Consider the following 11,607-nt stretch of genomic DNA (forward strand, 5'->3'; position numbering starts at 1 on the left):
AGAAAACCAAAGCAGGAGGCATCACAATCCCAGACTTCAAGCTATACTACAAAGCTGTAATCATCAAGACAGTATGGTACTGGCACAAGAACAGACACTCAGATCAATGGAACAGAATACAGAACCCAGAAATGGACCCACAAATGTATGGCCAACTAATCTTTGACAAAGCAGGAAAGAATATCCAATGGAATAAAGACAGTCTCTTTAGCAAGTGGTGCTGGGAAAACTGGACAGCGACATGCAGAAGAATGAACCTGGACCACTTTCTTACACCATACACAAAAATAAACTCAAAATGAATGAAAAGACCTAAATGTAAGACAGGAAGCCATCAAAATCCTCGAGGAGAAAGCAGGCAAAAAACTCTTTGATATTGGCCACAGCAACTTCTTACTCAACACGTCTCTGGAAGCAAGGGAAACAAAAGCAAAAATGAACTATTGGGACCTCACCAAAATAAAAAGCTTCTGCACAGCGAAGGAAACAATCAGCAAAACTAAAAGGCAACTGACAGAATGGGAGAAGATATTTGCAAATGACATGTCAGATAAAGGGTTAGTATCCAAAATGTATAAAGAACTTATGAAACTCAACACCCAAAAACCAAATAATCCTTTGAGAAAATGAGCCATAGACATGAATAGACACTTCTCCAAAGAAGACATCCAGATGGCTAACCGACACATGAAAAAATGCTCCACATCACTCATCATCAGGGAAACACAAATCAAAACCACAATGAGATACCACCTTACACTTGTCAGAATAGCTAACATTAACAACTCAGGCAACAACAGATGTTGTCAGGGATGTGGAGAAACAGGAGCTCTTTTGCATTGTTGGTGGGAATGCAAGCTGGCACAGCCACTCTGGAAAACAGTATGGAGGTTCCTCAAAAAATTAAAAATAGAACTACCCTATGACCCGGGAATTACACTACTATGCATTTATCCAAGGGATGTAGGTGTGCTGTTTTGAAGGGACACATGCACCCCTATGTTTATAGCAGCACTATCAACAATGGCCAAAGTATGGAAATGGGGCAAATGTCCATTAATGGATGAATGGATAAAGAAGATGTGGTATACATATAAAAAGGAGTATTACTCAGCAATCAAAAAGAATGAAATCTTTCCATTTGCAACTACGTGGATGGAACTGGAGTGTATTATGCTAAGTGAAATTAGTCATAGAAAGACAAAAATCATATGTTTTCACTCATATGAGGACTTTAAAAGACAAAACAGATGAACATGAAGGAAAACAAAAATATATAAACATATATTACATAGTACAAAAATATAAAACATAAAAACCGGGAGGGGGACAAAACAGAAGAGACTCATAAATATGGAGAAGAAACTGAGGATTACTGGAGGGGTTGTGGGAGGGGGGATGGGCTAAATGGGTAAGGGGCAGTAAGTAATCTACTCCTGAAATCATTGTTGCACTATATGCTAATTTGTATGTAATTTTTTTAATTAAAAATAAAATTAAAAAAAATTAATTGACATATATGTTATATCATTAAAACAAAACTCCAAAATGATCATACTATGAAAATGTCAGAAATAAAATTGTTAACCTTCTAAAAGAGAACAGAACAAAATCTTTGTGACTTTGATTTAGAAAAAAATTATCCAATAAGGTATAAAAAAGTCAGCCTGGAAATAAAAATAATAATGATAATAATAATAGGTTTTAACCAAGATTTAAAACCTTCAGCCTTTCAGTAAAATAAAAGACAAACTACAGACTCTGTGAAAATATTCAAATGGTTTTTTAAAAATACATCCCAGATAAAGGACTTGTATACAGAATACATAAAGAAGTTTCAAAACTCATCAATAAGAAAACAAGAAACTAGATTTAAAAGGGCCAGACAATTTGAATATTCACTTCATAATAAAAGATATAAGGCTGGCAAATACACACATAAAATGATGGCAAATATCACTAGTCATCAGAGAAGTTCAAATTAAAGTTGCAATAACATATCCCAACACATCTCTAGAATAGTTAAGAGCAAATGAGCAATACAACCATGTGCTTACAAAAACGGTGAGTAACAGTAATTCCTGTCTTGCTGTCGATATGCAAAATGATACAGATACCAACTTCTGAGCACAGAGGGTCAGTACATTATAAGTTTAGTTATTATAGAATCTAGCCATCCCACTTCTAGGTACTTTTCTATGCCTGCACCTGAACATATATCAGTGTTTACAGGGGCATTATTTTATAACACCACATCCACTAGAGGAAGAAATTGCATTCTATTCATTCTATGGAAAACTCCTTAGTCATAAAAAAGGAACAAAATGTAAATACAGCAACAACGTGGATAAATCTCAAAAATATTATGGCAAGTAAAAAAAAATTCAAATGCTTAATTAAATGTTACACATTGGATCATTCCATTTATATGAAATTTGAGAAAGGTCAAAATTATACCATGTAGATTATTCGTTGAGCTTTCAGGTGAAAGTGGATAGTTTAGGTTGCTGGGGTTGCCATAATGAGGTACCACAGACTGGGACTCTTAAGCAACAGCAATGTATTTTCTAACAGGTTTGGAAGGTAGGACAGTGGTGAGATCAAGGCATTGTCACTAGAATCAATTTCTGAGTCCTCTCTTCTTGGCTTGTTAGATATCTGCCTTCTCCCTTTTCATAACATGGTCTTTCCTCTGTATGTTTCTCTGTGCTCATCCCATCTGGCATCCTCCTTAAGGACACCAGACGTATCTGATTAGGGCCTATAAAATAGGGTGCATTTTAACCTAATTACCCCTTCAAAGGTTTTATCTCCAATACTATCACATTCTGAGGTATTGGGATTTAAGACTTCATCATTCAATGCATGAATTGTGGGGGAGGTACAATTCAGCTCATCAGAGTGGGGTATCAATTTCAAAGGGATTGGGGAAGACTTTTTAGGGAGATAATACCTCTCAAGCATTTTTCTATGGAGAGGATTTAATTGGATACAATGATCAGAATCAAACTCTACAATTAAAAAAGTGAATTTGGGGGCACCTGGGTGGCTCAGTCAGTTAAGAAAATGACTTCAGCTCAGGTCATGATCTCATGGTTCCTGGGTTTGAGCCCCCTCTTGGGCTCTGAGCTGACAGCTCAGAGCATGGAGCTTGCTTCAGATTCTGTGTCTCCCTCTCTGCCCCTCCCCAGTATGTGTGCTCTCGCTCTCTCTCACTCTTGCTCTTGCTCTCTCTCTGTCTCTCAAAAACAAATAAGTAAATATTTAAAAGTTAATATTTATTTATGTATGTACCTCTGAAAGCTAAAAAAATCTAGATATCAAACTCTAAAGTTGCACCACTTTGGGTTAAACTGTTTTATCTATCAAGATAAAGATATTTCTGAGAAAAAAAAATTAAATTAAATTATGGTATATTGCTTTGGTGTGAACCCCAGCTCTTCTCCCTGTGTAGTCTTAGACAAGTTACTTAATCTCTCAATTCCCAGTTTTCCTGCCTATGAAATGGGGACAATAATAGCATCTATCCAATTGGGCTGGAACTTAATATGAACTAAAAATAAATAGTCATCATTTAAAAAATTAAAATAAATGGGGTACCTGGGTGGTTCAGTCTGTTAAGTGTCCAACTCTTGGTTTCAGCCCAGGTCATGATCTCTCAGATTTGTGAGATCTAGCCCAATGTTGAGCTTTATGCTGACAACACGGAGCCTACTTGGGATTATCTCTCCCTTCCTCTCCTTCTGTTCCTCCCCTGCTTGCTCTCTCTCTCAAAATAAATAAACTTTTTTTTAATGTTTATTTATTTTTGAGACAGAGAGAGACAGAGGGTCAGAGAGAGAGGGAGACACAGAATCTGAAACAGTTTCCAGGCTTTGAGCTGTCAGCAAAGAGCCCGATGCAGGGCTTGAACTCACGGACTACAAGATCACAACCTGAGCCAAAGTCGGACGCTTAACCACTGAGCCACCCAGGCATCCCAAAATAAATAAACTTAAAAAAAACAAAAATAAGCTATCATAATTAAAATAAAAATTATGGTATTTACACTAACATGCCATGCTTATTGTGTATATACTTTTTTCCTCCTCTCTCTCCAAAGTTTACTACAGCACCAATCATTCTAATTTTATTGGCTCACTCTATGAAAATTTATCTGTGTTCATTGACAGTTAATAGGATCCTCTTGGTCAACCCAGCACTTCAACATACAGCTACCTGGAAATATACATGGCAGTTCATTGGCTTGGAAGAATCTTGGGTATGTTTAGGAAAGACTGATATTTCTCTCATTTACCCCCCAATTTTCTGACACTTAAAAAATGTATAATGTAGAACACTTCCTCTTAAGACAAAATAGTTGTAACTTCATTAAAATGAAAATACCACGTCACTCAAGGAAGTCAAGGGAGAGGATTCTGAATCTCAGCACATCTGGTCAAAGAATTAAAATAAAAATGATTTAAAATTTCAATTAGAGCTGCTTTTTGTTTTGGTGGAGAGGCTACTTACTTTTTGTTTTCTAGCAAGTATACAACAATATTTAAAAAGATGTTATATTTTGTTCTAAGACCAATGCCTATATATATGTTCTCTTTCAAATATATCACATTATCCTCTCTTTTGACAAGAAAAAAGGAAAGAAAGGGAAGGGAGGATGAAAGTCACAAAGGAAAAAGCTAGTTGAATTTTAGTAAATATTAATCCTATTTTAATATTCCAAAAGGAAATGCTACTTTTAATATGGATGAGACCTTCTTAAGTCTTTTATATTTTTCTAGTGTATAGATCTTTTGGGCAAAGATTCTATATTGAATGAGAGAAATCAATTAAAAGCAAATCAAACTTACATTTATCAGAAAGCATTAGACTTCTTCCATTTTGGGTTACCACCAAGTCATTTTTGTATTTTGTTCCTATCACAACACATAAAAGTGAGGCACTTAGAAAGTAAATAACTCAACTTCTTCACTCTAAATAACTTAATCCAACTGAGACTCCTAAATTACATACCCTACATCTTTCCCTCAAAAGTTTTAAAATATGGAAAGATGACTACTTTAGGGTGTTCATATACATATACATATGTGTCTATGATTCATATCAGAATATATTTTTCTATGAATAGATAACTTTAAGATGTACCAAGTTGGTCTTCTAACAACTTGTTTTTCTCATCTAAATGTTTTACCCAAGATAAAAGCTATTACTCATAACAGAAATATAGAAAGTTAATATTTATGTGCAAATATTATATAGTTCTTAGTCACTGAAAAGGGCAATTAAGGCAAAAGTTTATCTTTGTGTGTATTACGTTGTTGTTTGTGTGACTATTTCCTGCACAATTTGTGTGTGTATATATGTTACACTCTAACTCAACACTTTCTAGGGATGCTCTTTCAAATAATACAATATCAAAAGTTTCTAATTTTAGTTCTTGTATCTAAAAGGGAAGGAGCATTCAAATTACCCAGGAGTATAAAATCTTGACTCCATAATACTTTTAAATTATAGGTCAAACATGTTTAAAGGTGAGTTATTATTTACATATTTTTAAATATGACTATGAAATATAAAAGTTACTTAGAATTTTACATAATTATAATCTATTTGTCAAATACATCGTTTTCTCAAATACAGTTTCAATTAGAATTTTAAGGCCCAAAATATCATATGTTGATTATAGAATATCATTTATATGATCTTTGTACTAGATATAATTGATTTACATTGCTTTTAATTTGTTTTAAATATCTTTATTACTAATGTATTTATTTTATTTTTATTTTTACTATTTGTAACCACTTCAGGTCATCTGAAACTTTAGATGGTGTGACTTTATATAAGTTTGTTCACACAGTTGTTGTTTTTTTAAGTTTATTTACTTATTTTGAGAGAGAGAACAAGCAAGTGGGAGAGGGACAGGGAGAGAGAGGGAGAGAAAATTCCAAGCTGTCTCTGCATTGTCAGCTGAGCCTGATACCAGGCTCCAACTGTGAGATCATGACCTGAGGCAAAATCAAGAGTCAGTTGCTTTAACCAGTCTTGCCACCCAGCTGCCCCTGTTCATACAGTTTCATGTGGCTAAAGAAACAGAGGTCCTCAGAGAATAAGAATCTACTAGTGTGTGTGCCAACTGTTCCACCATTTTGTTAGCTAGGTCACAAGGGGAAGTTTACACAACTTCTAAGGGGTCTGAAAGCTCTCAGCAGGAGGGAGGAAAGGAAGGGACAAAAGCAGGGAAAGAATGTGTTTCATTTTGCACAACCAGAAGTTCCAACCAGTCTGAGGTGGTTTGGTGCTGAGGACCTAAGCAGAACCCCCTTCACAGTTGTCCTGAAGCTACTTATAGCTCATTATAATATTATGATCTCCTCCTATGGGCAGAGTTTTCTGCCATTTTTTGAACAGAAGATGTATGTGCCAGCATGTTGACATGCTAGGCATACACAATTGAACCAAGATGGCTGTGCAAGCCTCCTGCCCCTGCCCTCTAGTATAACTCTGAATAAAAGCTTCCTATACTAACCCTACAGGGAGACAGTACTTTGAGAGATATCTCCTGATCTCCTCACTTGTAACAAGTAATAAAAAGTTATTTGCTTTCAAAACTTCCATGAAAAAATTGATGTATCCCAAGTTGTGAGCCCCTTGAGTTTGGTTACAATTTCTGTGAGAATCTTTGTTGGGGTAATACAATTTCTCTATATATGTCTCATGAAAAAAAGTAACAGGTACAAATATTTATGTATAAGTATCTGTGAACAATTGCTGATAATAACAAAGGGATTGGAAACAATTTAAATGTTTATTAAAACAAATTGTTAATTAAATTCTGGTATATTATGCATTCACCACCTTTGCTAAAGATATGTGTTTACAAATATCACTATGTGTATGCAGAGAGACAGAAAGATTAGAAAACAATATTTTGATAAACAATATAAATATGTTGTTTTTATATTCTGTTTACCAATAAGTGGTTAAATTATGTATGTATAATGTAAAAAACTGGGCCATCTCGGGAGATTATCTCTAGAGATGAAAGCTGATATTAAGAAAACATCATGGTAAACACACACACACACACACACACACACACACACACACACACAGAGCTTCTCCTTGGTAACACACCCTGAGTCTCCAGACAGTGATTATTGTTCTTTGTTATTCTGAATACAATGACAACTCCTGTATCCCAAAAGGAAATCGAGCATTCAAGACTTTAAAGAAATCTGTTGCTACTTATTCTATCTAGACACAGAGCCATTCCACAGTTTTCACATATGTTAAATCCTATTACCAATTCTATCTTCCTACTGTACAGATTGTGCTTACTAATAACTGCAATTTTTGACTTCTGCACTTATGACTCTCTTAGCACCACACCGCCTCTTTTGTTTAAATTCCTCCAGAGGTAGTATCTGATGGGGTTAAAAATCGCCATTGAATACAGTGTTTTCACAAGATACCTTATCACGATATAATAAGCAGACCAGAAATGCCTGACTTCATTCAAGTTTTGATCTCTGTCTCTAAGATTTGTGTACAAAAAATGAGGTCCCATGGGATGTAATCATAGCAGAACCTTTATTTTCATTCTGTCACATTCTTTAAAAATATTCTGTAGATATCTCCTCTACCCCTGGATAAAAACTTGAGCAAATCTCATGATTTTCCAGTATCCTCTTAAGGAATTTAGAATTTTCTATCACTTTATGTCAGAAAACACAGCCTTGATTTAGAAATAATCTTATATACACTTTGATATTATTACTCAGCTCTTCAATCCGAATTGAACAAGTTAGACTTATTTTTTTGTCCTTCTCCTAACTAGTGCAAGTAAGAAAAGGCAGGTTTTCTGCCCTTTAAAAGGAGCAAATACTTGGAGCCTTCATTCTTTCTTGCTTTCTTTGTTTGCCACTCATTAGCTGCTATTTCTGACCCTCCAGGATCAGAGCAAAAATGAGAAAGAAAGGTAAAGGGACATAGGGAAATTTCTACTTGGTAGCTCCTCTTGTGAAAGAGCTTAGCACACTGTGTGCTTGGCAAAGTTCACTCCTTCTCTCACATATCCACTCTGGGCCTATCAACTAAAACTCCATTGACCTGATGTTGACCATGATGGTCTTTCAGCTGGCAATTCTTTTCCCAAGTATGGCTTTCCAGCAATCCACTCCACACAATTTCTATGTCTTCCCTGAAGACAATATTTTTGGCTTGGGTAGGACTTAATTCCATCCTGGCTATCTCCCAAATGGACTACATGTGGTCCATAGGAAACATTTATACAATTTTTGGCCTGATAAAATAAGAGAGCACAGGCTAAATGCAACACAGAAGCATCTTGTCCCTTACTCCAGTCATTGGAAAAGCTAGTCAAAATATTTCATTCTCTATTTTCCTTTTTGAAAGTCACAATCTTGGTTAATGAAAATATCTGTATTAGTTTCCTAGTGTTAGCTTTGCGCAGTGTCAGTATCGTAGCCAATGAGGTTTATCCAAGGCGCGATTATTGCTAATAGTTTCCTAGTGTTAGTGAACACTACACCACAAATTGGGTGGCTTAGAACCATAGAAATTTATTGTGTCACTACCCTGGAGGATAGAATTCTGAAACTGTGGTGTTGGAAGGGTCATGTTCCCTCTGAAACATTTAGGGACAATCTATCCTTGCCTTTTCCTACCTTCTGGTAGTTTGCCAGCAATCCTTGGCATCCCCAGACTTACAGCTTCAGCACATCAATCTCCGCCTGTGTTATCACATGACAGTCTTCCATCCTGTGGTCATATGTCCCTCTTCTCTTCATATAGAGGTAACACTCATAGTGAATTAGAACCCACCTTCATGACCCCATCTTAATGTGACTACATCTGCAAAAGACCCTATTTCAAACAAAGTCACACCCATAAGTACCTGTGGTTAGGATTTCAACATAACTTTTTGGAGACTCAATTCAACCCATAACAACATCTAACTAAGCTCTTCAAATGGTCTCCTTCCCTCCACATTTACAAACACTCACACCACCTATTTTCTCCTTAGTGTGTGCATGTGGTGGTAGGAGAGGGGCTTACAATATAGGAATAATTTCCTTTAAATAATTTCAAGGGGAGCAGAATATGCCACCCCAGAATGTGCCACTTTGGTATGTGCATTATTTCAAGCTGAAGATAATCAAGGCCCAACAGACTCAAGAAGTGCTTTTACCCTCCCTTTAATTGCCTAAAATAACTTAGAAAGGGGGATTGTCCCAGGAAGACAACTATTACCAGGGATAACTCTTTATATCAGACAGACTTATCTGCAGGGCATGACAACCATTTGTTTGCCAAACATTTGCTCTTCTCATCTTCCTATGAATTTTCTTCCTGCCTTTTGAGACCTAGGTCCCTTAGGTCAGGATGGTATTTAAGTCTCCATTACTTGACTGCTAAAAAGCTTCATATTTTTATAGGGCTCCTGTATGTACAAAACTTGTTTTTCTCCTATTAATCTGTTATGTCAGTTTAGTTATCAGACATGTCAAAGAACCTAGAACGAAAGAAAGAGAAAGTTTTCTTCTCCTACACTTCCCAATAAAATCATCTCTTACTCGATATTCTTTATTCCTTTCTGGTATGTGTAAATTTTACTTTTTAAAAGTTGTGAAACTGGTTTCATTGAAAATCATCTTTGAAGTCTGGTCTCACTTTGGTATTTCATACATATATAATATATTGGCTGAGTCAAATGAACACATTTGCATATACATTTAGTTGTGACAAATTTACATATCCAAGCAAGCATCACCAAAATCAACCTATAAAGAATTCCATCAACTCAAATAATTTACTCTCTCTTGTCCATTTTAAGACTAGTCATCCCACTCCCTACCACCCTGCCTTGCTACTCATCAACCCCTTGGCCAATAAACCAGTGATTTCATTTCAATTACTATAGATTAGTTTTCCCAGTTCTAAAACTTACATTAATGGAGTCGTCTAGTATGTGTTCATTTTTTATGGATATACATTTTCATCTCTGCTGAATAAATATCTAGCAGAATTACTAGGTTGTATATTTAATATTAAGTGTATATTTAATATTAAAAGAAACTTCCAAATGGTTTCAAAGGTTGTAGTTACTTCATAACCTTATCAACCCTTGATATTGCCCATCTTTTTAATTTTCGCTATTCTAATAGGTTTATAGTTTTATGTCATTATAATTTTAATCTGCATTTACCTATGACTAAAACTATTGAGTTTTTTCATAAGCATTAGCTAATAATGTATCTATTTTTATCAAGTATCTATTCAAAGCATTTGTCTATTTATAACTTAGTTGTGCTGTTAAGTTGTAAGATTTTAAATAAATGATACAAGTATACATATAATTTAAAATATATAAAATTAAATGTGTATATGTATACTTTCTTTCAACAGTATTTTGTAGTTTCCAGTTTCCAGAACTATATACACATACACACACACACACACACACATATATACACATTTAGGAATATATATATATATATATATATATACACACACACATATATATATATATACACACACACACACACACACACACACATATATAAATGTGTGTATATATGTATGTGTATATATACATATATATATACCTAAATATATGTGTATATATATTCCTAAATATATCATGTCATTAAAATCTACATGATATTTTTAAATTCAATTTTCAATTGTTTATATACATAAAAATTGCTTTTGATATGCTGAACTAACATTTTATGACTTGGTAAACTCAGAGTTTATTAAATCTAGCAACAATTTTGTATATTCCTTAGAATTTCCTATATACTTGATCATATCCCCTGTAAATAAATTTACTGCTTTGTTACAAACTGGATGCTCTGTCTCCTTTTTTTTTTCCTCTCTCTCTCTCTTTTCCCATTCTCTCTCCCTCAGTCTCCCATCTTCTTTGATGTCCCTGTCTCCTCCATCCCTTTCTTTTTCCACCTCTCCCTCTCCCTGGTCTATTGTATTGTCTATGACCATGGTGCAAATTTATTAGAAATGGTGTGAAGACATTCATCCTTGACTTGCTCCTGATCATCAGGGGACAGAATTTCATATTTATCACTGAGTATAATGTTAGCTTCATTCTTTAGGCTACATTTTCTCAAGTTGAGGGAGTTCCTTTCTTATCTGAGAATTCTTATGAATATTGATGAATTCTGTCAGATAATTTATCTGTTTTTAGTGAAATTATGACCTTTTTTGGATTTTATCAATATGACAGATTGCATTGATTGTTATCAAAGTTAAAGTAGTCTTGAATTCCAGGGATAAACTCTATTTAATCATGATGTAATACCATTTTTGTACATTGGTAGATTCTAAATGCTAATACTTTTATAAAATCTTCATAGATATTCATACACATACTTACACACACTATCAGGATGTAGTTTCCTTGTAATGTTATTGTCTTGTTTTGTTCTATGACTTAATAAAGAATATTACATCTCCAACTGTGATTTTAGACTTTTATACTTTTTCTTTTGGTGTTTTCAGTGTTTACTTCATTTATTTTTAAACTCTTTCTCAAAACACTACTTACATAAGGCGTTTATATGT

At 34.6% G+C, this 11,607-nt stretch overlaps 1 pseudogene; it reads left to right on the forward strand.

The window, feature by feature from the left end:
- Positions 1-8,464: 8,464 nt before the first annotated feature.
- Positions 8,465-8,529, forward strand: LOC113602945 (uncharacterized; annotated as a pseudogene).
- Positions 8,530-11,607: the final 3,078 nt, after the last annotated feature.

This window comes from Acinonyx jubatus, chromosome B4, assembly GCF_027475565.1.
Source record: "Acinonyx jubatus isolate Ajub_Pintada_27869175 chromosome B4, VMU_Ajub_asm_v1.0, whole genome shotgun sequence".
NCBI classification, from domain to species: domain Eukaryota; kingdom Metazoa; phylum Chordata; class Mammalia; order Carnivora; family Felidae; genus Acinonyx; species Acinonyx jubatus.